Here is a 20,654-nt window from a genome sequence, read left to right as displayed (position 1 = left end):
AGTAAGAATTGCAGTTGCAACAAAGCCTTGCTTGCCTACAAAGAGAGCAGCAATTTGGATTTGTTACTATGTTACCTAGAAGAATAACAAACTGTGCAAGGATGGAGGTTGTAGGAGCAAGGAGAAGTTGTCTGTAAAGTTGGTGGATGCCTATTTTCCATTTTGCAGTCCCTTGTCTCCCTCTTGTGGCCTCCTGGAGGCAACTAGCTGTGCAAAAAAAAGACAGCCTGGCGGCCGGCTGTTGCAGTGTTGCCCTCTCAGGCAACACTGAGTGACTGACTGAGCCTCACCGTCTTATATAAAGTTCAGACGGAACTTTGCACGTGTCATAGTGGAGCCCTCAGGATTCCAGAGCCAGCTTTCTGACATCATAATGGGGCCTCAGAGATAAAAGCCTGGGCCCAGGCAGTGTTGGTCAGTGCTGCTCAGCAGGCAGCACTGGACTGGACTGGATTACAGCTGATACAAGGTGTGAAGGAACAAGGGGTGGCTGTGGGCATGCACTTGCTGCCGCTGCCAGTGTTTATCTGCATGGCAGCAGGGCATTTGGGCGTTGCCAGGAAGGCGTTTTTATGTAGATTCCTCCTCTTTCAGCACTGCATTGTGGTGCAAGCAAAAGAAGCAAATCCTGTCTGGCTTCCTCTCCGGCCTTTATTCACCTCCCGTGTAGCTGTGAGTGTGTGAGCCTGCAGGGCCCCATGGAATTGCCTAGAAGTAGGCTGAATCGCTGCAAGGGCTGAACAGCAGTATCGGGCAGGCTCGGGCAACGCGCGGCCCGTTCGGGTTATCGCTTCTCGGCCTTTTGGCTAAGATCAAGTGTAGTATCTGTTCTTATCAGTTTAACATCTGATACGTCCCCTATCTGGGGACCATATATTAAATGGATTTTTAGAACAGGGAGATGGAAATAGAGCTTGCTCTGTCCACTCCACGCATTGACCTGGTATTGCAGTATTTCCAGGACCGGTGCACCCTTTCCTTATGTGTTGACTAAAAGCAGATTCCAAAAGTGTTTTTTGTCTTTGCTATTGTTTCTGTCTTTCTGAAGGGATCTCCCCTTTTAATCCCATTATTTCAACACCTGTTGGACAATGCATGAGTGATAATGAGCTCATTGATTAAATGCAATTAATGAATAGATTGCCACCTCTTGTTGTGTGTCGTCTGTGTTTCTGTGTTTCCGGCATTTCACATTGGAACACCTCATTCACCTTCCTTGTCTTCTCTCCGCCCTCCCTTTTAGGTAAGTTAAAGAGCTGCACCTGAGCCAGCCACTGATTGATTGATTGATTGATTGATTGATTGATTGATTGATTGATTGATTGATTGATGCAGCACAACAGTCAAATAGTGGAGTGGAGTAGGGGAACAGCAAACAGCCAATAAAGCAGCCCGCCCGCTCGCCTGCCCGCCACAATGGACCTACCTGTGTACACTAGATGGATGTGATGGAATGTACTGTCGTCCCTACATTTCAAGAAGAAGTAAGAATTGCAGTTGCAACAAAGCCTTGCTTGCCTACAAAGAGAGCAGCAATTTGGATTTGTTACTATGTTACCTAGAAGAATAACAAACTGTGCAAGGATGGAGGTTGTAGGAGCAAGGAGAAGTTGTCTGTAAAGTTGGTGGATGCCTATTTTCCATTTTGCAGTCCCTTGTCTCCCTCTTGTGGCCTCCTGGAGGCAACTAGCTGTGCAAAAAAAAGACAGCCTGGCGGCCGGCTGTTGCAGTGTTGCCCTCTCAGGCAACACTGAGTGACTGACTGAGCCTCACCGTCTTATATAAAGTTCAGACGGAACTTTGCACGTGTCATAGTGGAGCCCTCAGGATTCCAGAGCCAGCTTTCTGACATCATAATGGGGCCTCAGAGATAAAAGCCTGGGCCCAGGCAGTGTTGGTCAGTGCTGCTCAGCAGGCAGCACTGGACTGGACTGGATTACAGCTGATACAAGGTGTGAAGGAACAAGGGGTGGCTGTGGGCATGCACTTGCTGCCGCTGCCAGTGTTTATCTGCATGGCAGCAGGGCATTTGGGCGTTGCCAGGAAGGCGTTTTTATGTAGATTCCTCCTCTTTCAGCACTGCATTGTGGTGCAAGCAAAAGAAGCAAATCCTGTCTGGCTTCCTCTCCGGCCTTTATTCACCTCCCGTGTAGCTGTGAGTGTGTGAGCCTGCAGGGCCCCATGGAATTGCCTAGAAGTAGGCTGAATCGCTGCAAGGGCTGAACAGCAGTATCGGGCAGGCTCGGGCAACGCGCGGCCCGTTCGGGTTATCGCTTCTCGGCCTTTTGGCTAAGATCAAGTGTAGTATCTGTTCTTATCAGTTTAATATCTGATACGTCCCCTATCTGGGGACCATATATTAAATGGATTTTTAGAACAGGGAGATGGAAATAGAGCTTGCTCTGTCCACTCCACGCATTGACCTGGTATTGCAGTATTTCCAGGACCGGTGCACCCTTTCCTTATGTGTTGACTAAAAGCAGATTCCAAAAGTGTTTTTTGTCTTTGCTATTGTTTCTGTCTTTCTGAAGGGATCTCCCCTTTTAATCCCATTATTTCAACACCTGTTGGACAATGCATGAGTGATAATGAGCTCATTGATTAAATGCAATTAATGAATAGATTGCCACCTCTTGTTGTGTGTCGTCTGTGTTTCTGTGTTTCCGGCATTTCACATTGGAACACCTCATTCACCTTCCTTGTCTTCTCTCCGCCCTCCCTTTTAGGTAAGTTAAAGAGCTGCACCTGAGCCAGCCACTGATTGATTGATTGATTGATTGATTGATTGATTGATTGATTGATTGATTGATTGATTGATGCAGCACAACAGTCAAATAGTGGAGTGGAGTAGGGGAACAGCAAACAGCCAATAAAGCAGCCCGCCCGCTCGCCTGCCCGCCACAATGGACCTACCTGTGTACACTAGATGGATGTGATGGAATGTACTGTCGTCCCTACATTTCAAGAAGAAGTAAGAATTGCAGTTGCAACAAAGCCTTGCTTGCCTACAAAGAGAGCAGCAATTTGGATTTGTTACTATGTTACCTAGAAGAATAACAAACTGTGCAAGGATGGAGGTTGTAGGAGCAAGGAGAAGTTGTCTGTAAAGTTGGTGGATGCCTATTTTCCATTTTGCAGTCCCTTGTCTCCCTCTTGTGGCCTCCTGGAGGCAACTAGCTGTGCAAAAAAAAGACAGCCTGGCGGCCGGCTGTTGCAGTGTTGCCCTCTCAGGCAACACTGAGTGACTGACTGAGCCTCACCGTCTTATATAAAGTTCAGACGGAACTTTGCACGTGTCATAGTGGAGCCCTCAGGATTCCAGAGCCAGCTTTCTGACATCATAATGGGGCCTCAGAGATAAAAGCCTGGGCCCAGGCAGTGTTGGTCAGTGCTGCTCAGCAGGCAGCACTGGACTGGACTGGATTACAGCTGATACAAGGTGTGAAGGAACAAGGGGTGGCTGTGGGCATGCACTTGCTGCCGCTGCCAGTGTTTATCTGCATGGCAGCAGGGCATTTGGGCGTTGCCAGGAAGGCGTTTTTATGTAGATTCCTCCTCTTTCAGCACTGCATTGTGGTGCAAGCAAAAGAAGCAAATCCTGTCTGGCTTCCTCTCCGGCCTTTATTCACCTCCCGTGTAGCTGTGAGTGTGTGAGCCTGCAGGGCCCCATGGAATTGCCTAGAAGTAGGCTGAATCGCTGCAAGGGCTGAACAGCAGTATCGGGCAGGCTCGGGCAACGCGCGGCCCGTTCGGGTTATCGCTTCTCGGCCTTTTGGCTAAGATCAAGTGTAGTATCTGTTCTTATCAGTTTAATATCTGATACGTCCCCTATCTGGGGACCATATATTAAATGGATTTTTAGAACAGGGAGATGGAAATAGAGCTTGCTCTGTCCACTCCACGCATTGACCTGGTATTGCAGTATTTCCAGGACCGGTGCACCCTTTCCTTATGTGTTGACTAAAAGCAGATTCCAAAAGTGTTTTTTGTCTTTGCTATTGTTTCTGTCTTTCTGAAGGGATCTCCCCTTTTAATCCCATTATTTCAACACCTGTTGGACAATGCATGAGTGATAATGAGCTCATTGATTAAATGCAATTAATGAATAGATTGCCACCTCTTGTTGTGTGTCGTCTGTGTTTCTGTGTTTCCGGCATTTCACATTGGAACACCTCATTCACCTTCCTTGTCTTCTCTCCGCCCTCCCTTTTAGGTAAGTTAAAGAGCTGCACCTGAGCCAGCCACTGATTGATTGATTGATTGATTGATTGATTGATTGATTGATTGATTGATTGATTGATGCAGCACAACAGTCAAATAGTGGAGTGGAGTAGGGGAACAGCAAACAGCCAATAAAGCAGCCCGCCCGCTCGCCTGCCCGCCACAATGGACCTACCTGTGTACACTAGATGGATGTGATGGAATGTACTGTCGTCCCTACATTTCAAGAAGAAGTAAGAATTGCAGTTGCAACAAAGCCTTGCTTGCCTACAAAGAGAGCAGCAATTTGGATTTGTTACTATGTTACCTAGAAGAATAACAAACTGTGCAAGGATGGAGGTTGTAGGAGCAAGGAGAAGTTGTCTGTAAAGTTGGTGGATGCCTATTTTCCATTTTGCAGTCCCTTGTCTCCCTCTTGTGGCCTCCTGGAGGCAACTAGCTGTGCAAAAAAAAGACAGCCTGGCGGCCGGCTGTTGCAGTGTTGCCCTCTCAGGCAACACTGAGTGACTGACTGAGCCTCACCGTCTTATATAAAGTTCAGACGGAACTTTGCACGTGTCATAGTGGAGCCCTCAGGATTCCAGAGCCAGCTTTCTGACATCATAATGGGGCCTCAGAGATAAAAGCCTGGGCCCAGGCAGTGTTGGTCAGTGCTGCTCAGCAGGCAGCACTGGACTGGACTGGATTACAGCTGATACAAGGTGTGAAGGAACAAGGGGTGGCTGTGGGCATGCACTTGCTGCCGCTGCCAGTGTTTATCTGCATGGCAGCAGGGCATTTGGGCGTTGCCAGGAAGGCGTTTTTATGTAGATTCCTCCTCTTTCAGCACTGCATTGTGGTGCAAGCAAAAGAAGCAAATCCTGTCTGGCTTCCTCTCCGGCCTTTATTCACCTCCCGTGTAGCTGTGAGTGTGTGAGCCTGCAGGGCCCCATGGAATTGCCTAGAAGTAGGCTGAATCGCTGCAAGGGCTGAACAGCAGTATCGGGCAGGCTCGGGCAACGCGCGGCCCGTTCGGGTTATCGCTTCTCGGCCTTTTGGCTAAGATCAAGTGTAGTATCTGTTCTTATCAGTTTAATATCTGATACGTCCCCTATCTGGGGACCATATATTAAATGGATTTTTAGAACAGGGAGATGGAAATAGAGCTTGCTCTGTCCACTCCACGCATTGACCTGGTATTGCAGTATTTCCAGGACCGGTGCACCCTTTCCTTATGTGTTGACTAAAAGCAGATTCCAAAAGTGTTTTTTGTCTTTGCTATTGTTTCTGTCTTTCTGAAGGGATCTCCCCTTTTAATCCCATTATTTCAACACCTGTTGGACAATGCATGAGTGATAATGAGCTCATTGATTAAATGCAATTAATGAATAGATTGCCACCTCTTGTTGTGTGTCGTCTGTGTTTCTGTGTTTCCGGCATTTCACATTGGAACACCTCATTCACCTTCCTTGTCTTCTCTCCGCCCTCCCTTTTAGGTAAGTTAAAGAGCTGCACCTGAGCCAGCCACTGATTGATTGATTGATTGATTGATTGATTGATTGATTGATTGATTGATTGATTGATTGATTGATGCAGCACAACAGTCAAATAGTGGAGTGGAGTAGGGGAACAGCAAACAGCCAATAAAGCAGCCCGCCCGCTCGCCTGCCCGCCACAATGGATCTACCTGTGTACACTAGATGGATGTGATGGAATGTACTGTCGTCCCTACATTTCAAGAAGAAGTAAGAATTGCAGTTGCAACAAAGCCTTGCTTGCCTACAAAGAGAGCAGCAATTTGGATTTGTTACTATGTTACCTAGAAGAATAACAAACTGTGCAAGGATGGAGGTTGTAGGAGCAAGGAGAAGTTGTCTGTAAAGTTGGTGGATGCCTATTTTCCATTTTGCAGTCCCTTGTCTCCCTCTTGTGGCCTCCTGGAGGCAACTAGCTGTGCAAAAAAAAGACAGCCTGGCGGCCGGCTGTTGCAGTGTTGCCCTCTCAGGCAACACTGAGTGACTGACTGAGCCTCACCGTCTTATATAAAGTTCAGACGGAACTTTGCACGTGTCATAGTGGAGCCCTCAGGATTCCAGAGCCAGCTTTCTGACATCATAATGGGGCCTCAGAGATAAAAGCCTGGGCCCAGGCAGTGTTGGTCAGTGCTGCTCAGCAGGCAGCACTGGACTGGACTGGATTACAGCTGATACAAGGTGTGAAGGAACAAGGGGTGGCTGTGGGCATGCACTTGCTGCCGCTGCCAGTGTTTATCTGCATGGCAGCAGGGCATTTGGGCGTTGCCAGGAAGGCGTTTTTATGTAGATTCCTCCTCTTTCAGCACTGCATTGTGGTGCAAGCAAAAGAAGCAAATCCTGTCTGGCTTCCTCTCCGGCCTTTATTCACCTCCCGTGTAGCTGTGAGTGTGTGAGCCTGCAGGGCCCCATGGAATTGCCTAGAAGTAGGCTGAATCGCTGCAAGGGCTGAACAGCAGTATCGGGCAGGCTCGGGCAACGCGCGGCCCGTTCGGGTTATCGCTTCTCGGCCTTTTGGCTAAGATCAAGTGTAGTATCTGTTCTTATCAGTTTAATATCTGATACGTCCCCTATCTGGGGACCATATATTAAATGGATTTTTAGAACAGGGAGATGGAAATAGAGCTTGCTCTGTCCACTCCACGCATTGACCTGGTATTGCAGTATTTCCAGGACCGGTGCACCCTTTCCTTATGTGTTGACTAAAAGCAGATTCCAAAAGTGTTTTTTGTCTTTGCTATTGTTTCTGTCTTTCTGAAGGGATCTCCCCTTTTAATCCCATTATTTCAACACCTGTTGGACAATGCATGAGTGATAATGAGCTCATTGATTAAATGCAATTAATGAATAGATTGCCACCTCTTGTTGTGTGTCGTCTGTGTTTCTGTGTTTCCGGCATTTCACATTGGAACACCTCATTCACCTTCCTTGTCTTCTCTCCGCCCTCCCTTTTAGGTAAGTTAAAGAGCTGCACCTGAGCCAGCCACTGATTGATTGATTGATTGATTGATTGATTGATTGATTGATTGATTGATTGATTGATTGATTGATGCAGCACAACAGTCAAATAGTGGAGTGGAGTAGGGGAACAGCAAACAGCCAATAAAGCAGCCCGCCCGCTCGCCTGCCCGCCACAATGGACCTACCTGTGTACACTAGATGGATGTGATGGAATGTACTGTCGTCCCTACATTTCAAGAAGAAGTAAGAATTGCAGTTGCAACAAAGCCTTGCTTGCCTACAAAGAGAGCAGCAATTTGGATTTGTTACTATGTTACCTAGAAGAATAACAAACTGTGCAAGGATGGAGGTTGTAGGAGCAAGGAGAAGTTGTCTGTAAAGTTGGTGGATGCCTATTTTCCATTTTGCAGTCCCTTGTCTCCCTCTTGTGGCCTCCTGGAGGCAACTAGCTGTGCAAAAAAAAGACAGCCTGGCGGCCGGCTGTTGCAGTGTTGCCCTCTCAGGCAACACTGAGTGACTGACTGAGCCTCACCGTCTTATATAAAGTTCAGACGGAACTTTGCACGTGTCATAGTGGAGCCCTCAGGATTCCAGAGCCAGCTTTCTGACATCATAATGGGGCCTCAGAGATAAAAGCCTGGGCCCAGGCAGTGTTGGTCAGTGCTGCTCAGCAGGCAGCACTGGACTGGACTGGATTACAGCTGATACAAGGTGTGAAGGAACAAGGGGTGGCTGTGGGCATGCACTTGCTGCCGCTGCCAGTGTTTATCTGCATGGCAGCAGGGCATTTGGGCGTTGCCAGGAAGGCGTTTTTATGTAGATTCCTCCTCTTTCAGCACTGCATTGTGGTGCAAGCAAAAGAAGCAAATCCTGTCTGGCTTCCTCTCCGGCCTTTATTCACCTCCCGTGTAGCTGTGAGTGTGTGAGCCTGCAGGGCCCCATGGAATTGCCTAGAAGTAGGCTGAATCGCTGCAAGGGCTGAACAGCAGTATCGGGCAGGCTCGGGCAACGCGCGGCCCGTTCGGGTTATCGCTTCTCGGCCTTTTGGCTAAGATCAAGTGTAGTATCTGTTCTTATCAGTTTAATATCTGATACGTCCCCTATCTGGGGACCATATATTAAATGGATTTTTAGAACAGGGAGATGGAAATAGAGCTTGCTCTGTCCACTCCACGCATTGACCTGGTATTGCAGTATTTCCAGGACCGGTGCACCCTTTCCTTATGTGTTGACTAAAAGCAGATTCCAAAAGTGTTTTTTGTCTTTGCTATTGTTTCTGTCTTTCTGAAGGGATCTCCCCTTTTAATCCCATTATTTCAACACCTGTTGGACAATGCATGAGTGATAATGAGCTCATTGATTAAATGCAATTAATGAATAGATTGCCACCTCTTGTTGTGTGTCGTCTGTGTTTCTGTGTTTCCGGCATTTCACATTGGAACACCTCATTCACCTTCCTTGTCTTCTCTCCGCCCTCCCTTTTAGGTAAGTTAAAGAGCTGCACCTGAGCCAGCCACTGATTGATTGATTGATTGATTGATTGATTGATTGATTGATTGATTGATTGATTGATGCAGCACAACAGTCAAATAGTGGAGTGGAGTAGGGGAACAGCAAACAGCCAATAAAGCAGCCCGCCCGCTCGCCTGCCCGCCACAATGGACCTACCTGTGTACACTAGATGGATGTGATGGAATGTACTGTCGTCCCTACATTTCAAGAAGAAGTAAGAATTGCAGTTGCAACAAAGCCTTGCTTGCCTACAAAGAGAGCAGCAATTTGGATTTGTTACTATGTTACCTAGAAGAATAACAAACTGTGCAAGGATGGAGGTTGTAGGAGCAAGGAGAAGTTGTCTGTAAAGTTGGTGGATGCCTATTTTCCATTTTGCAGTCCCTTGTCTCCCTCTTGTGGCCTCCTGGAGGCAACTAGCTGTGCAAAAAAAAGACAGCCTGGCGGCCGGCTGTTGCAGTGTTGCCCTCTCAGGCAACACTGAGTGACTGACTGAGCCTCACCGTCTTATATAAAGTTCAGACGGAACTTTGCACGTGTCATAGTGGAGCCCTCAGGATTCCAGAGCCAGCTTTCTGACATCATAATGGGGCCTCAGAGATAAAAGCCTGGGCCCAGGCAGTGTTGGTCAGTGCTGCTCAGCAGGCAGCACTGGACTGGACTGGATTACAGCTGATACAAGGTGTGAAGGAACAAGGGGTGGCTGTGGGCATGCACTTGCTGCCGCTGCCAGTGTTTATCTGCATGGCAGCAGGGCATTTGGGCGTTGCCAGGAAGGCGTTTTTATGTAGATTCCTCCTCTTTCAGCACTGCATTGTGGTGCAAGCAAAAGAAGCAAATCCTGTCTGGCTTCCTCTCCGGCCTTTATTCACCTCCCGTGTAGCTGTGAGTGTGTGAGCCTGCAGGGCCCCATGGAATTGCCTAGAAGTAGGCTGAATCGCTGCAAGGGCTGAACAGCAGTATCGGGCAGGCTCGGGCAACGCGCGGCCCGTTCGGGTTATCGCTTCTCGGCCTTTTGGCTAAGATCAAGTGTAGTATCTGTTCTTATCAGTTTAATATCTGATACGTCCCCTATCTGGGGACCATATATTAAATGGATTTTTAGAACAGGGAGATGGAAATAGAGCTTGCTCTGTCCACTCCACGCATTGACCTGGTATTGCAGTATTTCCAGGACCGGTGCACCCTTTCCTTATGTGTTGACTAAAAGCAGATTCCAAAAGTGTTTTTTGTCTTTGCTATTGTTTCTGTCTTTCTGAAGGGATCTCCCCTTTTAATCCCATTATTTCAACACCTGTTGGACAATGCATGAGTGATAATGAGCTCATTGATTAAATGCAATTAATGAATAGATTGCCACCTCTTGTTGTGTGTCGTCTGTGTTTCTGTGTTTCCGGCATTTCACATTGGAACACCTCATTCACCTTCCTTGTCTTCTCTCCGCCCTCCCTTTTAGGTAAGTTAAAGAGCTGCACCTGAGCCAGCCACTGATTGATTGATTGATTGATTGATTGATTGATTGATTGATGCAGCACAACAGTCAAATAGTGGAGTGGAGTAGGGGAACAGCAAACAGCCAATAAAGCAGCCCGCCCGCTCGCCTGCCCGCCACAATGGACCTACCTGTGTACACTAGATGGATGTGATGGAATGTACTGTCGTCCCTACATTTCAAGAAGAAGTAAGAATTGCAGTTGCAACAAAGCCTTGCTTGCCTACAAAGAGAGCAGCAATTTGGATTTGTTACTATGTTACCTAGAAGAATAACAAACTGTGCAAGGATGGAGGTTGTAGGAGCAAGGAGAAGTTGTCTGTAAAGTTGGTGGATGCCTATTTTCCATTTTGCAGTCCCTTGTCTCCCTCTTGTGGCCTCCTGGAGGCAACTAGCTGTGCAAAAAAAAGACAGCCTGGCGGCCGGCTGTTGCAGTGTTGCCCTCTCAGGCAACACTGAGTGACTGACTGAGCCTCACCGTCTTATATAAAGTTCAGACGGAACTTTGCACGTGTCATAGTGGAGCCCTCAGGATTCCAGAGCCAGCTTTCTGACATCATAATGGGGCCTCAGAGATAAAAGCCTGGGCCCAGGCAGTGTTGGTCAGTGCTGCTCAGCAGGCAGCACTGGACTGGACTGGATTACAGCTGATACAAGGTGTGAAGGAACAAGGGGTGGCTGTGGGCATGCACTTGCTGCCGCTGCCAGTGTTTATCTGCATGGCAGCAGGGCATTTGGGCGTTGCCAGGAAGGCGTTTTTATGTAGATTCCTCCTCTTTCAGCACTGCATTGTGGTGCAAGCAAAAGAAGCAAATCCTGTCTGGCTTCCTCTCCGGCCTTTATTCACCTCCCGTGTAGCTGTGAGTGTGTGAGCCTGCAGGGCCCCATGGAATTGCCTAGAAGTAGGCTGAATCGCTGCAAGGGCTGAACAGCAGTATCGGGCAGGCTCGGGCAACGCGCGGCCCGTTCGGGTTATCGCTTCTCGGCCTTTTGGCTAAGATCAAGTGTAGTATCTGTTCTTATCAGTTTAATATCTGATACGTCCCCTATCTGGGGACCATATATTAAATGGATTTTTAGAACAGGGAGATGGAAATAGAGCTTGCTCTGTCCACTCCACGCATTGACCTGGTATTGCAGTATTTCCAGGACCGGTGCACCCTTTCCTTATGTGTTGACTAAAAGCAGATTCCAAAAGTGTTTTTTGTCTTTGCTATTGTTTCTGTCTTTCTGAAGGGATCTCCCCTTTTAATCCCATTATTTCAACACCTGTTGGACAATGCATGAGTGATAATGAGCTCATTGATTAAATGCAATTAATGAATAGATTGCCACCTCTTGTTGTGTGTCGTCTGTGTTTCTGTGTTTCCGGCATTTCACATTGGAACACCTCATTCACCTTCCTTGTCTTCTCTCCGCCCTCCCTTTTAGGTAAGTTAAAGAGCTGCACCTGAGCCAGCCACTGATTGATTGATTGATTGATTGATTGATTGATTGATTGATTGATGCAGCACAACAGTCAAATAGTGGAGTGGAGTAGGGGAACAGCAAACAGCCAATAAAGCAGCCCGCCCGCTCGCCTGCCCGCCACAATGGACCTACCTGTGTACACTAGATGGATGTGATGGAATGTACTGTCGTCCCTACATTTCAAGAAGAAGTAAGAATTGCAGTTGCAACAAAGCCTTGCTTGCCTACAAAGAGAGCAGCAATTTGGATTTGTTACTATGTTACCTAGAAGAATAACAAACTGTGCAAGGATGGAGGTTGTAGGAGCAAGGAGAAGTTGTCTGTAAAGTTGGTGGATGCCTATTTTCCATTTTGCAGTCCCTTGTCTCCCTCTTGTGGCCTCCTGGAGGCAACTAGCTGTGCAAAAAAAAGACAGCCTGGCGGCCGGCTGTTGCAGTGTTGCCCTCTCAGGCAACACTGAGTGACTGACTGAGCCTCACCGTCTTATATAAAGTTCAGACGGAACTTTGCACGTGTCATAGTGGAGCCCTCAGGATTCCAGAGCCAGCTTTCTGACATCATAATGGGGCCTCAGAGATAAAAACCTGGGCCCAGGCAGTGTTGGTCAGTGCTGCTCAGCAGGCAGCACTGGACTGGACTGGATTACAGCTGATACAAGGTGTGAAGGAACAAGGGGTGGCTGTGGGCATGCACTTGCTGCCGCTGCCAGTGTTTATCTGCATGGCAGCAGGGCATTTGGGCGTTGCCAGGAAGGCGTTTTTATGTAGATTCCTCCTCTTTCAGCACTGCATTGTGGTGCAAGCAAAAGAAGCAAATCCTGTCTGGCTTCCTCTCCGGCCTTTATTCACCTCCCGTGTAGCTGTGAGTGTGTGAGCCTGCAGGGCCCCATGGAATTGCCTAGAAGTAGGCTGAATCGCTGCAAGGGCTGAACAGCAGTATCGGGCAGGCTCGGGCAACGCGCGGCCCGTTCGGGTTATCGCTTCTCGGCCTTTTGGCTAAGATCAAGTGTAGTATCTGTTCTTATCAGTTTAATATCTGATACGTCCCCTATCTGGGGACCATATATTAAATGGATTTTTAGAACAGGGAGATGGAAATAGAGCTTGCTCTGTCCACTCCACGCATTGACCTGGTATTGCAGTATTTCCAGGACCGGTGCACCCTTTCCTTATGTGTTGACTAAAAGCAGATTCCAAAAGTGTTTTTTGTCTTTGCTATTGTTTCTGTCTTTCTGAAGGGATCTCCCCTTTTAATCCCATTATTTCAACACCTGTTGGACAATGCATGAGTGATAATGAGCTCATTGATTAAATGCAATTAATGAATAGATTGCCACCTCTTGTTGTGTGTCGTCTGTGTTTCTGTGTTTCCGGCATTTCACATTGGAACACCTCATTCACCTTCCTTGTCTTCTCTCCGCCCTCCCTTTTAGGTAAGTTAAAGAGCTGCACCTGAGCCAGCCACTGATTGATTGATTGATTGATTGATTGATTGATTGATTGATTGATTGATGCAGCACAACAGTCAAATAGTGGAGTGGAGTAGGGGAACAGCAAACAGCCAATAAAGCAGCCCGCCCGCTCGCCTGCCCGCCACAATGGACCTACCTGTGTACACTAGATGGATGTGATGGAATGTACTGTCGTCCCTACATTTCAAGAAGAAGTAAGAATTGCAGTTGCAACAAAGCCTTGCTTGCCTACAAAGAGAGCAGCAATTTGGATTTGTTACTATGTTACCTAGAAGAATAACAAACTGTGCAAGGATGGAGGTTGTAGGAGCAAGGAGAAGTTGTCTGTAAAGTTGGTGGATGCCTATTTTCCATTTTGCAGTCCCTTGTCTCCCTCTTGTGGCCTCCTGGAGGCAACTAGCTGTGCAAAAAAAAGACAGCCTGGCGGCCGGCTGTTGCAGTGTTGCCCTCTCAGGCAACACTGAGTGACTGACTGAGCCTCACCGTCTTATATAAAGTTCAGACGGAACTTTGCACGTGTCATAGTGGAGCCCTCAGGATTCCAGAGCCAGCTTTCTGACATCATAATGGGGCCTCAGAGATAAAAGCCTGGGCCCAGGCAGTGTTGGTCAGTGCTGCTCAGCAGGCAGCACTGGACTGGACTGGATTACAGCTGATACAAGGTGTGAAGGAACAAGGGGTGGCTGTGGGCATGCACTTGCTGCCGCTGCCAGTGTTTATCTGCATGGCAGCAGGGCATTTGGGCGTTGCCAGGAAGGCGTTTTTATGTAGATTCCTCCTCTTTCAGCACTGCATTGTGGTGCAAGCAAAAGAAGCAAATCCTGTCTGGCTTCCTCTCCGGCCTTTATTCACCTCCCGTGTAGCTGTGAGTGTGTGAGCCTGCAGGGCCCCATGGAATTGCCTAGAAGTAGGCTGAATCGCTGCAAGGGCTGAACAGCAGTATCGGGCAGGCTCGGGCAACGCGCGGCCCGTTCGGGTTATCGCTTCTCGGCCTTTTGGCTAAGATCAAGTGTAGTATCTGTTCTTATCAGTTTAATATCTGATACGTCCCCTATCTGGGGACCATATATTAAATGGATTTTTAGAACAGGGAGATGGAAATAGAGCTTGCTCTGTCCACTCCACGCATTGACCTGGTATTGCAGTATTTCCAGGACCGGTGCACCCTTTCCTTATGTGTTGACTAAAAGCAGATTCCAAAAGTGTTTTTTGTCTTTGCTATTGTTTCTGTCTTTCTGAAGGGATCTCCCCTTTTAATCCCATTATTTCAACACCTGTTGGACAATGCATGAGTGATAATGAGCTCATTGATTAAATGCAATTAATGAATAGATTGCCACCTCTTGTTGTGTGTCGTCTGTGTTTCTGTGTTTCCGGCATTTCACATTGGAACACCTCATTCACCTTCCTTGTCTTCTCTCCGCCCTCCCTTTTAGGTAAGTTAAAGAGCTGCACCTGAGCCAGCCACTGATTGATTGATTGATTGATTGATTGATTGATTGATTGATTGATTGATGCAGCACAACAGTCAAATAGTGGAGTGGAGTAGGGGAACAGCAAACAGCCAATAAAGCAGCCCGCCCGCTCGCCTGCCCGCCACAATGGACCTACCTGTGTACACTAGATGGATGTGATGGAATGTACTGTCGTCCCTACATTTCAAGAAGAAGTAAGAATTGCAGTTGCAACAAAGCCTTGCTTGCCTACAAAGAGAGCAGCAATTTGGATTTGTTACTATGTTACCTAGAAGAATAACAAACTGTGCAAGGATGGAGGTTGTAGGAGCAAGGAGAAGTTGTCTGTAAAGTTGGTGGATGCCTATTTTCCATTTTGCAGTCCCTTGTCTCCCTCTTGTGGCCTCCTGGAGGCAACTAGCTGTGCAAAAAAAAGACAGCCTGGCGGCCGGCTGTTGCAGTGTTGCCCTCTCAGGCAACACTGAGTGACTGACTGAGCCTCACCGTCTTATATAAAGTTCAGACGGAACTTTGCACGTGTCATAGTGGAGCCCTCAGGATTCCAGAGCCAGCTTTCTGACATCATAATGGGGCCTCAGAGATAAAAGCCTGGGCCCAGGCAGTGTTGGTCAGTGCTGCTCAGCAGGCAGCACTGGACTGGACTGGATTACAGCTGATACAAGGTGTGAAGGAACAAGGGGTGGCTGTGGGCATGCACTTGCTGCCGCTGCCAGTGTTTATCTGCATGGCAGCAGGGCATTTGGGCGTTGCCAGGATGGCGTTTTTATGTAGATTCCTCCTCTTTCAGCACTGCATTGTGGTGCAAGCAAAAGAAGCAAATCCTGTCTGGCTTCCTCTCCGGCCTTTATTCACCTCCCGTGTAGCTGTGAGTGTGTGAGCCTGCAGGGCCCCATGGAATTGCCTAGAAGTAGGCTGAATCGCTGCAAGGGCTGAACAGCAGTATCGGGCAGGCTCGGGCAACGCGCGGCCCGTTCGGGTTATCGCTTCTCGGCCTTTTGGCTAAGATCAAGTGTAGTATCTGTTCTTATCAGTTTAATATCTGATACGTCCCCTATCTGGGGACCATATATTAAATGGATTTTTAGAACAGGGAGATGGAAATAGAGCTTGCTCTGTCCACTCCACGCATTGACCTGGTATTGCAGTATTTCCAGGACCGGTGCACCCTTTCCTTATGTGTTGACTAAAAGCAGATTCCAAAAGTGTTTTTTGTCTTTGCTATTGTTTCTGTCTTTCTGAAGGGATCTCCCCTTTTAATCCCATTATTTCAACACCTGTTGGACAATGCATGAGTGATAATGAGCTCATTGATTAAATGCAATTAATGAATAGATTGCCACCTCTTGTTGTGTGTCGTCTGTGTTTCTGTGTTTCCGGCATTTCACATTGGAACACCTCATTCACCTTCCTTGTCTTCTCTCCGCCCTCCCTTTTAGGTAAGTTAAAGAGCTGCACCTGAGCCAGCCACTGATTGATTGATTGATTGATTGATTGATTGATTGATTGATTGATTGATGCAGCACAACAGTCAAATAGTGGAGTGGAGTAGGGGAACAGCAAACAGCCAATAAAGCAGCCCGCCCGCTCGCCTGCCCGCCACAATGGACCTACCTGTGTACACTAGATGGATGTGATGGAATGTACTGTCGTCCCTACATTTCAAGAAGAAGTAAGAATTGCAGTTGCAACAAAGCCTTGCTTGCCTACAAAGAGAGCAGCAATTTGGATTTGTTACTATGTTACCTAGAAGAATAACAAACTGTGCAAGGATGGAGGTTGTAGGAGCAAGGAGAAGTTGTCTGTAAAGTTGGTGGATGCCTATTTTCCATTTTGCAGTCCCTTGTCTCCCTCTTGTGGCCTCCTGGAGGCAACTAGCTGTGCAAAAAAAAGACAGCCTGGCGGCCGGCTGTTGCAGTGTTGCCCTCTCAGGCAACACTGAGTGACTGACTGAGCCTCACCGTCTTATATAAAGTTCAGACGGAACTTTGCACGTGTCATAGTGGAGCCCTCAGGATTCCAGAGCCAGCTTTCTGACATCATAATGGGGCCTCAGAGATAAAAGCCTGGGCCCAGGCAGTGTTGGTCAGTGCTGCTCAGCAGGCAGCACTGGACTGGACTGGATTACAGCTGATACAAGGTGTGAAGGAACAAGGGGTGGCTGTGGGCATGCACTTGCTGCCGCTGCCAGTGTTTATCTGCATGGCAGCAGGGCATTTGGGCGTTGCCAGGAAGGCGTTTTTATGTAGATTCCTCCTCTTTCAGCACTGCATTGTGGTGCAAGCAAAAGAAGCAAATCCTGTCTGGCTTCCTCTCCGGCCTTTATTCACCTCCCGTGTAGCTGTGAGTGTGTGAGCCTGCAGGGCCCCATGGAATTGCCTAGAAGTAGGCTGAATCGCTGCAAGGGCTGAACAGCAGTATCGGGCAGGCTCGGGCAACGCGCGGCCCGTTCGGGTTATCGCTTCTCGGCCTTTTGGCTAAGATCAAGTGTAGTATCTGTTCTTATCAGTTTAATATCTGATACGTCCCCTATCTGGGGACCATATATTAAATGGATTTTTAGAACAGGGAGATGGAAATAGAGCTTGCTCTGTCCACTCCACGCATTGACCTGGTATTGCAGTATTTCCAGGACCGGTGCACCCTTTCCTTATGTGTTGACTAAAAGCAGATTCCAAAAGTGTTTTTTGTCTTTGCTATTGTTTCTGTCTTTCTGAAGGGATCTCCCCTTTTAATCCCATTATTTCAACACCTGTTGGACAATGCATGAGTGATAATGAGCTCATTGATTAAATGCAATTAATGAATAGATTGCCACCTCTTGTTGTGTGTCGTCTGTGTTTCTGTGTTTCCGGCATTTCACATTGGAACACCTCATTCACCTTCCTTGTCTTCTCTCCGCCCTCCCTTTTAGGTAAGTTAAAGAGCTGCACCTGAGCCAGCCACTGATTGATTGATTGATTGATTGATTGATTGATTGATGCAGCACAACAGTCAAATAGTGGAGTGGAGTAGGGGAACAGCAAACAGCCAATAAAGCAGCCCGCCCGCTCGCCTGCCCGCCACAATGGACCTACCTGTGTACACTAGATGGATGTGATGGAATGTACTGTCGTCCCTACATTTCAAGAAGAAGTAAGAATTGCAGTTGCAACAAAGCCTTGCTTGCCTACAAAGAGAGCAGCAATTTGGATTTGTTACTATGTTACCTAGAAGAATAACAAACTGTGCAAGGATGGAGGTTGTAGGAGCAAGGAGAAGTTGTCTGTAAAGTTGGTGGATGCCTATTTTCCATTTTGCAGTCCCTTGTCTCCCTCTTGTGGCCTCCTGGAGGCAACTAGCTGTGCAAAAAAAAGACAGCCTGGCGGCCGGCTGTTGCAGTGTTGCCCTCTCAGGCAACACTGAGTGACTGACTGAGCCTCACCGTCTTATATAAAGTTCAGACGGAACTTTGCACGTGTCATAGTGGAGCCCTCAGGATTCCAGAGCCAGCTTTCTGACATCATAATGGGGCCTCAGAGATAAAAGCCTGGGCCCAGGCAGTGTTGGTCAGTGCTGCTCAGCAGGCAGCACTGGACTGGACTGGATTACAGCTGATACAAGGTGTGAAGGAACAAGGGGTGGCTGTGGGCATGCACTTGCTGCCGCTGTCAGTGTTTATCTGCATGGCAGCAGGGCATTTGGGCGTTGCCAGGAAGGCATTTTATGTAGATTCCTCCTCTTTCAGCACTGCATTGTGGTGCAAGCAAAAGAAGCAAATCCTGTCTGGCTTCCTCTCCGGCCTTTATTCACCTCCCGTGTAGCTGTGAGTGTGTGAGCCTGCAGGGCCCCATGGAATTGCCTAGAAGTAGGCTGAATCGCTGCAAGGGCTGAACAGCAGTATCGGGCAGGCTCGGGCAACGCGCGGCCCGTTCGGGTTATCGCTTCTCGGCCTTTTGGCTAAGATCAAGTGTAGTATCTGTTCTTATCAGTTTAATATCTGATACGTCCCCTATCTGGGGACCATATATTAAATGGATTTTTAGAACAGGGAGATGGAAATAGAGCTTGCTCTGTCCACTCCACGCATTGACCTGGTATTGCAGTATTTCCAGGACCGGTGCACCCTTTCCTTATGTGTTGACTAAAAGCAGATTCCAAAAGTGTTTTTTGTCTTTGCTATTGTTTCTGTCTTTCTGAAGGGATCTCCCCTTTTAATCCCATTATTTCAACACCTGTTGGACAATGCATGAGTGATAATGAGCTCATTGATTAAATGCAATTAATGAATAGATTGCCACCTCTTGTTGTGTGTCGTCTGTGTTTCTGTGTTTCCGGCATTTCACATTGGAACACCTCATTCACCTTCCTTGTCTTCTCTCCGCCCTCCCTTTTAGGTAAGTTAAAGAGCTGCACCTGAGCCAGCCACTGATTGATTGATTGATTGATTGATTGATTGATTGATTGATTGATTGATTGATTGATTGATGCAGCACAACAGTCAAATAGTGGAGTGGAGTAGGGGAACAGCAAACAGCCAATAAAGCAGCCCGCCCGCTCGCCTGCCCGCCACAATGGACCTACCTGTGTACACTAGATGGATGTGATGGAATGTACTGTCGTCCCTACATTTCAAGAAGAAGTAAGAATTGCAGTTGCAACAAAGCCTTGCTTGCCTACAAAGAGAGCAGCAATTTGGATTTGTTACTATGTTACCTAGAAGAATAACAAACTGTGCAAGGATGGAGGTTGTAGGAGCAAGGAGAAGTTGTCTGTAAAGTTGGTGGATGCCTATTTTCCATTTTGCAGTCCCTTGTCTCCCTCTTGTGGCCTCCTGGAGGCAACTAGCTGTGCAAAAAAAAGACAGCCTGGCGGCCGGCTGTTGCAGTGTTGCCCTCTCAGGCAACACTGAGTGACTGACTGAGCCTCACCGTCTTATATAAAGTTCAGACGGAACTTTGCACGTGTCATAGTGGAGCCCTCAGGATTCCAGAGCCAGCTTTCTGACATCATAATGGGGCCTCAGAGATAAAAGCCTGGGCCCAGGCAGTGTTGGTCAGTGCTGCTCAGCAGGCAGCACTGGACTGGACTGGATTACAGCTGATACAAGGTGTGAAGGAACAAGGGGTGGCTGTGGGCATGCACTTGCTGCCGCTGCCAGTGTTTATCTGCATGGCAGCAGGGCATTTGGGCGTTGCCAGGAAGGCGTTTTTATGTAGATTCCTCCTCTTTCAGCACTGCATTGTGGTGCAAGCAAAAGAAGCAAATCCTGTCTGGCTTCCTCTCCGGCCTTTATTCACCTCCCGTGTAGCTGTGAGTGTGTGAGCCTGCAGGGCCCCATGGAATTGCCTAGAAGTAGGCTGAATCGCTGCAAGGGCTGAACAGCAGTATCGGGCAGGCTCGGGCAACGCGCGGCCCGTTCGGGTTATCGCTTCTCGGCCTTTTGGCTAAGATCAAGTGTAGTATCTGTTCTTATCAGTTTAATATCTGATACGTCCCCTATCTGGGGACCATATATTAAATGGATTTTTAGAACAGGGAGATGGAAATAGAGCTTGCTCTGTCCACTCCACGCATTGACCTGGTATTGCAGTATTTCCAGGACCGGTGCACCCTTTCCTTATGTGTTGACTAAAAGCAGATTCCAAAAGTGTTTTTTGTCTTTGCTATTGTTTCTGTCTTTCTGAAGGGATCTCCCCTTTTAATCCCATTATTTCAACACCTGTTGGACAATGCATGAGTGATAATGAGCTCATTGATTAAATGCAATTAATGAATAGATTGCCACCTCTTGTTGTGTGTCGTCTGTGTTTCTGTGTTTCCGGCATTTCACATTGGAACACCTCATTCACCTTCCTTGTCTTCTCTCCGCCCTCCCTTTTAGGTAAGTTAAAGAGCTGCACCTGAGCCAGCCACTGATTGATTGATTGATTGATTGATTGATTGATTGATTGATTGATTGATTGATTGATTGATGCAGCACAACAGTCAAATAGTGGAGTGGAGTAGGGGAACAGCAAACAGCCAATAAAGCAGCCCGCCCGCTCGCCTGCCCGCCACAATGG

The 20,654-nt window shown here is 47.8% G+C and overlaps 14 non-coding genes across 14 annotated transcripts; all 14 read left to right on the top strand.

Moving 5' to 3' along the window:
• Positions 1-786: 786 nt before the first annotated feature.
• LOC142686425 (U2 spliceosomal RNA) lies at positions 787-977 on the top strand. Its single transcript, XR_012855773.1, has one exon. It is a non-coding gene; the product is annotated as a U2 spliceosomal RNA (small nuclear RNA).
• A 1,292-nt stretch (positions 978-2,269) lies between these two features.
• Positions 2,270-2,460, top strand: LOC142686474 (U2 spliceosomal RNA). The gene has a single exon (XR_012855815.1). It is a non-coding gene; the product is annotated as a U2 spliceosomal RNA (small nuclear RNA).
• Positions 2,461-3,756: 1,296 nt separating this feature from the next.
• Positions 3,757-3,947, top strand: LOC142686473 (U2 spliceosomal RNA). Its single transcript, XR_012855814.1, has one exon. It is a non-coding gene; the product is annotated as a U2 spliceosomal RNA (small nuclear RNA).
• A 1,292-nt stretch (positions 3,948-5,239) lies between these two features.
• On the top strand, positions 5,240-5,430 carry LOC142686471 (U2 spliceosomal RNA). Its single transcript, XR_012855812.1, has one exon. It is a non-coding gene; the product is annotated as a U2 spliceosomal RNA (small nuclear RNA).
• Positions 5,431-6,730: 1,300 nt separating this feature from the next.
• On the top strand, positions 6,731-6,921 carry LOC142686470 (U2 spliceosomal RNA). The gene has a single exon (XR_012855811.1). It is a non-coding gene; the product is annotated as a U2 spliceosomal RNA (small nuclear RNA).
• A 1,300-nt stretch (positions 6,922-8,221) lies between these two features.
• LOC142686469 (U2 spliceosomal RNA) lies at positions 8,222-8,412 on the top strand. Its single transcript, XR_012855810.1, has one exon. It is a non-coding gene; the product is annotated as a U2 spliceosomal RNA (small nuclear RNA).
• Positions 8,413-9,704: 1,292 nt separating this feature from the next.
• LOC142686468 (U2 spliceosomal RNA) lies at positions 9,705-9,895 on the top strand. Its single transcript, XR_012855809.1, has one exon. It is a non-coding gene; the product is annotated as a U2 spliceosomal RNA (small nuclear RNA).
• A 1,276-nt stretch (positions 9,896-11,171) lies between these two features.
• On the top strand, positions 11,172-11,362 carry LOC142686467 (U2 spliceosomal RNA). The gene has a single exon (XR_012855808.1). It is a non-coding gene; the product is annotated as a U2 spliceosomal RNA (small nuclear RNA).
• A 1,280-nt stretch (positions 11,363-12,642) lies between these two features.
• Positions 12,643-12,833, top strand: LOC142686466 (U2 spliceosomal RNA). Its single transcript, XR_012855807.1, has one exon. It is a non-coding gene; the product is annotated as a U2 spliceosomal RNA (small nuclear RNA).
• Positions 12,834-14,117: 1,284 nt separating this feature from the next.
• LOC142686458 (U2 spliceosomal RNA) lies at positions 14,118-14,308 on the top strand. The gene has a single exon (XR_012855803.1). It is a non-coding gene; the product is annotated as a U2 spliceosomal RNA (small nuclear RNA).
• A 1,284-nt stretch (positions 14,309-15,592) lies between these two features.
• LOC142686446 (U2 spliceosomal RNA) lies at positions 15,593-15,783 on the top strand. Its single transcript, XR_012855792.1, has one exon. It is a non-coding gene; the product is annotated as a U2 spliceosomal RNA (small nuclear RNA).
• Positions 15,784-17,067: 1,284 nt separating this feature from the next.
• Positions 17,068-17,258, top strand: LOC142686434 (U2 spliceosomal RNA). Its single transcript, XR_012855781.1, has one exon. It is a non-coding gene; the product is annotated as a U2 spliceosomal RNA (small nuclear RNA).
• Positions 17,259-18,529: 1,271 nt separating this feature from the next.
• On the top strand, positions 18,530-18,720 carry LOC142686422 (U2 spliceosomal RNA). The gene has a single exon (XR_012855770.1). It is a non-coding gene; the product is annotated as a U2 spliceosomal RNA (small nuclear RNA).
• Positions 18,721-20,016: 1,296 nt separating this feature from the next.
• On the top strand, positions 20,017-20,207 carry LOC142686408 (U2 spliceosomal RNA). Its single transcript, XR_012855758.1, has one exon. It is a non-coding gene; the product is annotated as a U2 spliceosomal RNA (small nuclear RNA).
• Positions 20,208-20,654: the final 447 nt, after the last annotated feature.

The sequence above is a fragment of the Rhinoderma darwinii genome (assembly GCF_050947455.1).
Source record: "Rhinoderma darwinii isolate aRhiDar2 chromosome 5 unlocalized genomic scaffold, aRhiDar2.hap1 SUPER_5_unloc_17, whole genome shotgun sequence".
In the NCBI taxonomy this organism is placed as follows: Eukaryota; Metazoa; Chordata; class Amphibia; order Anura; family Rhinodermatidae; genus Rhinoderma; species Rhinoderma darwinii.
This window is presented reverse-complemented; position numbering and strand designations above follow the sequence as displayed.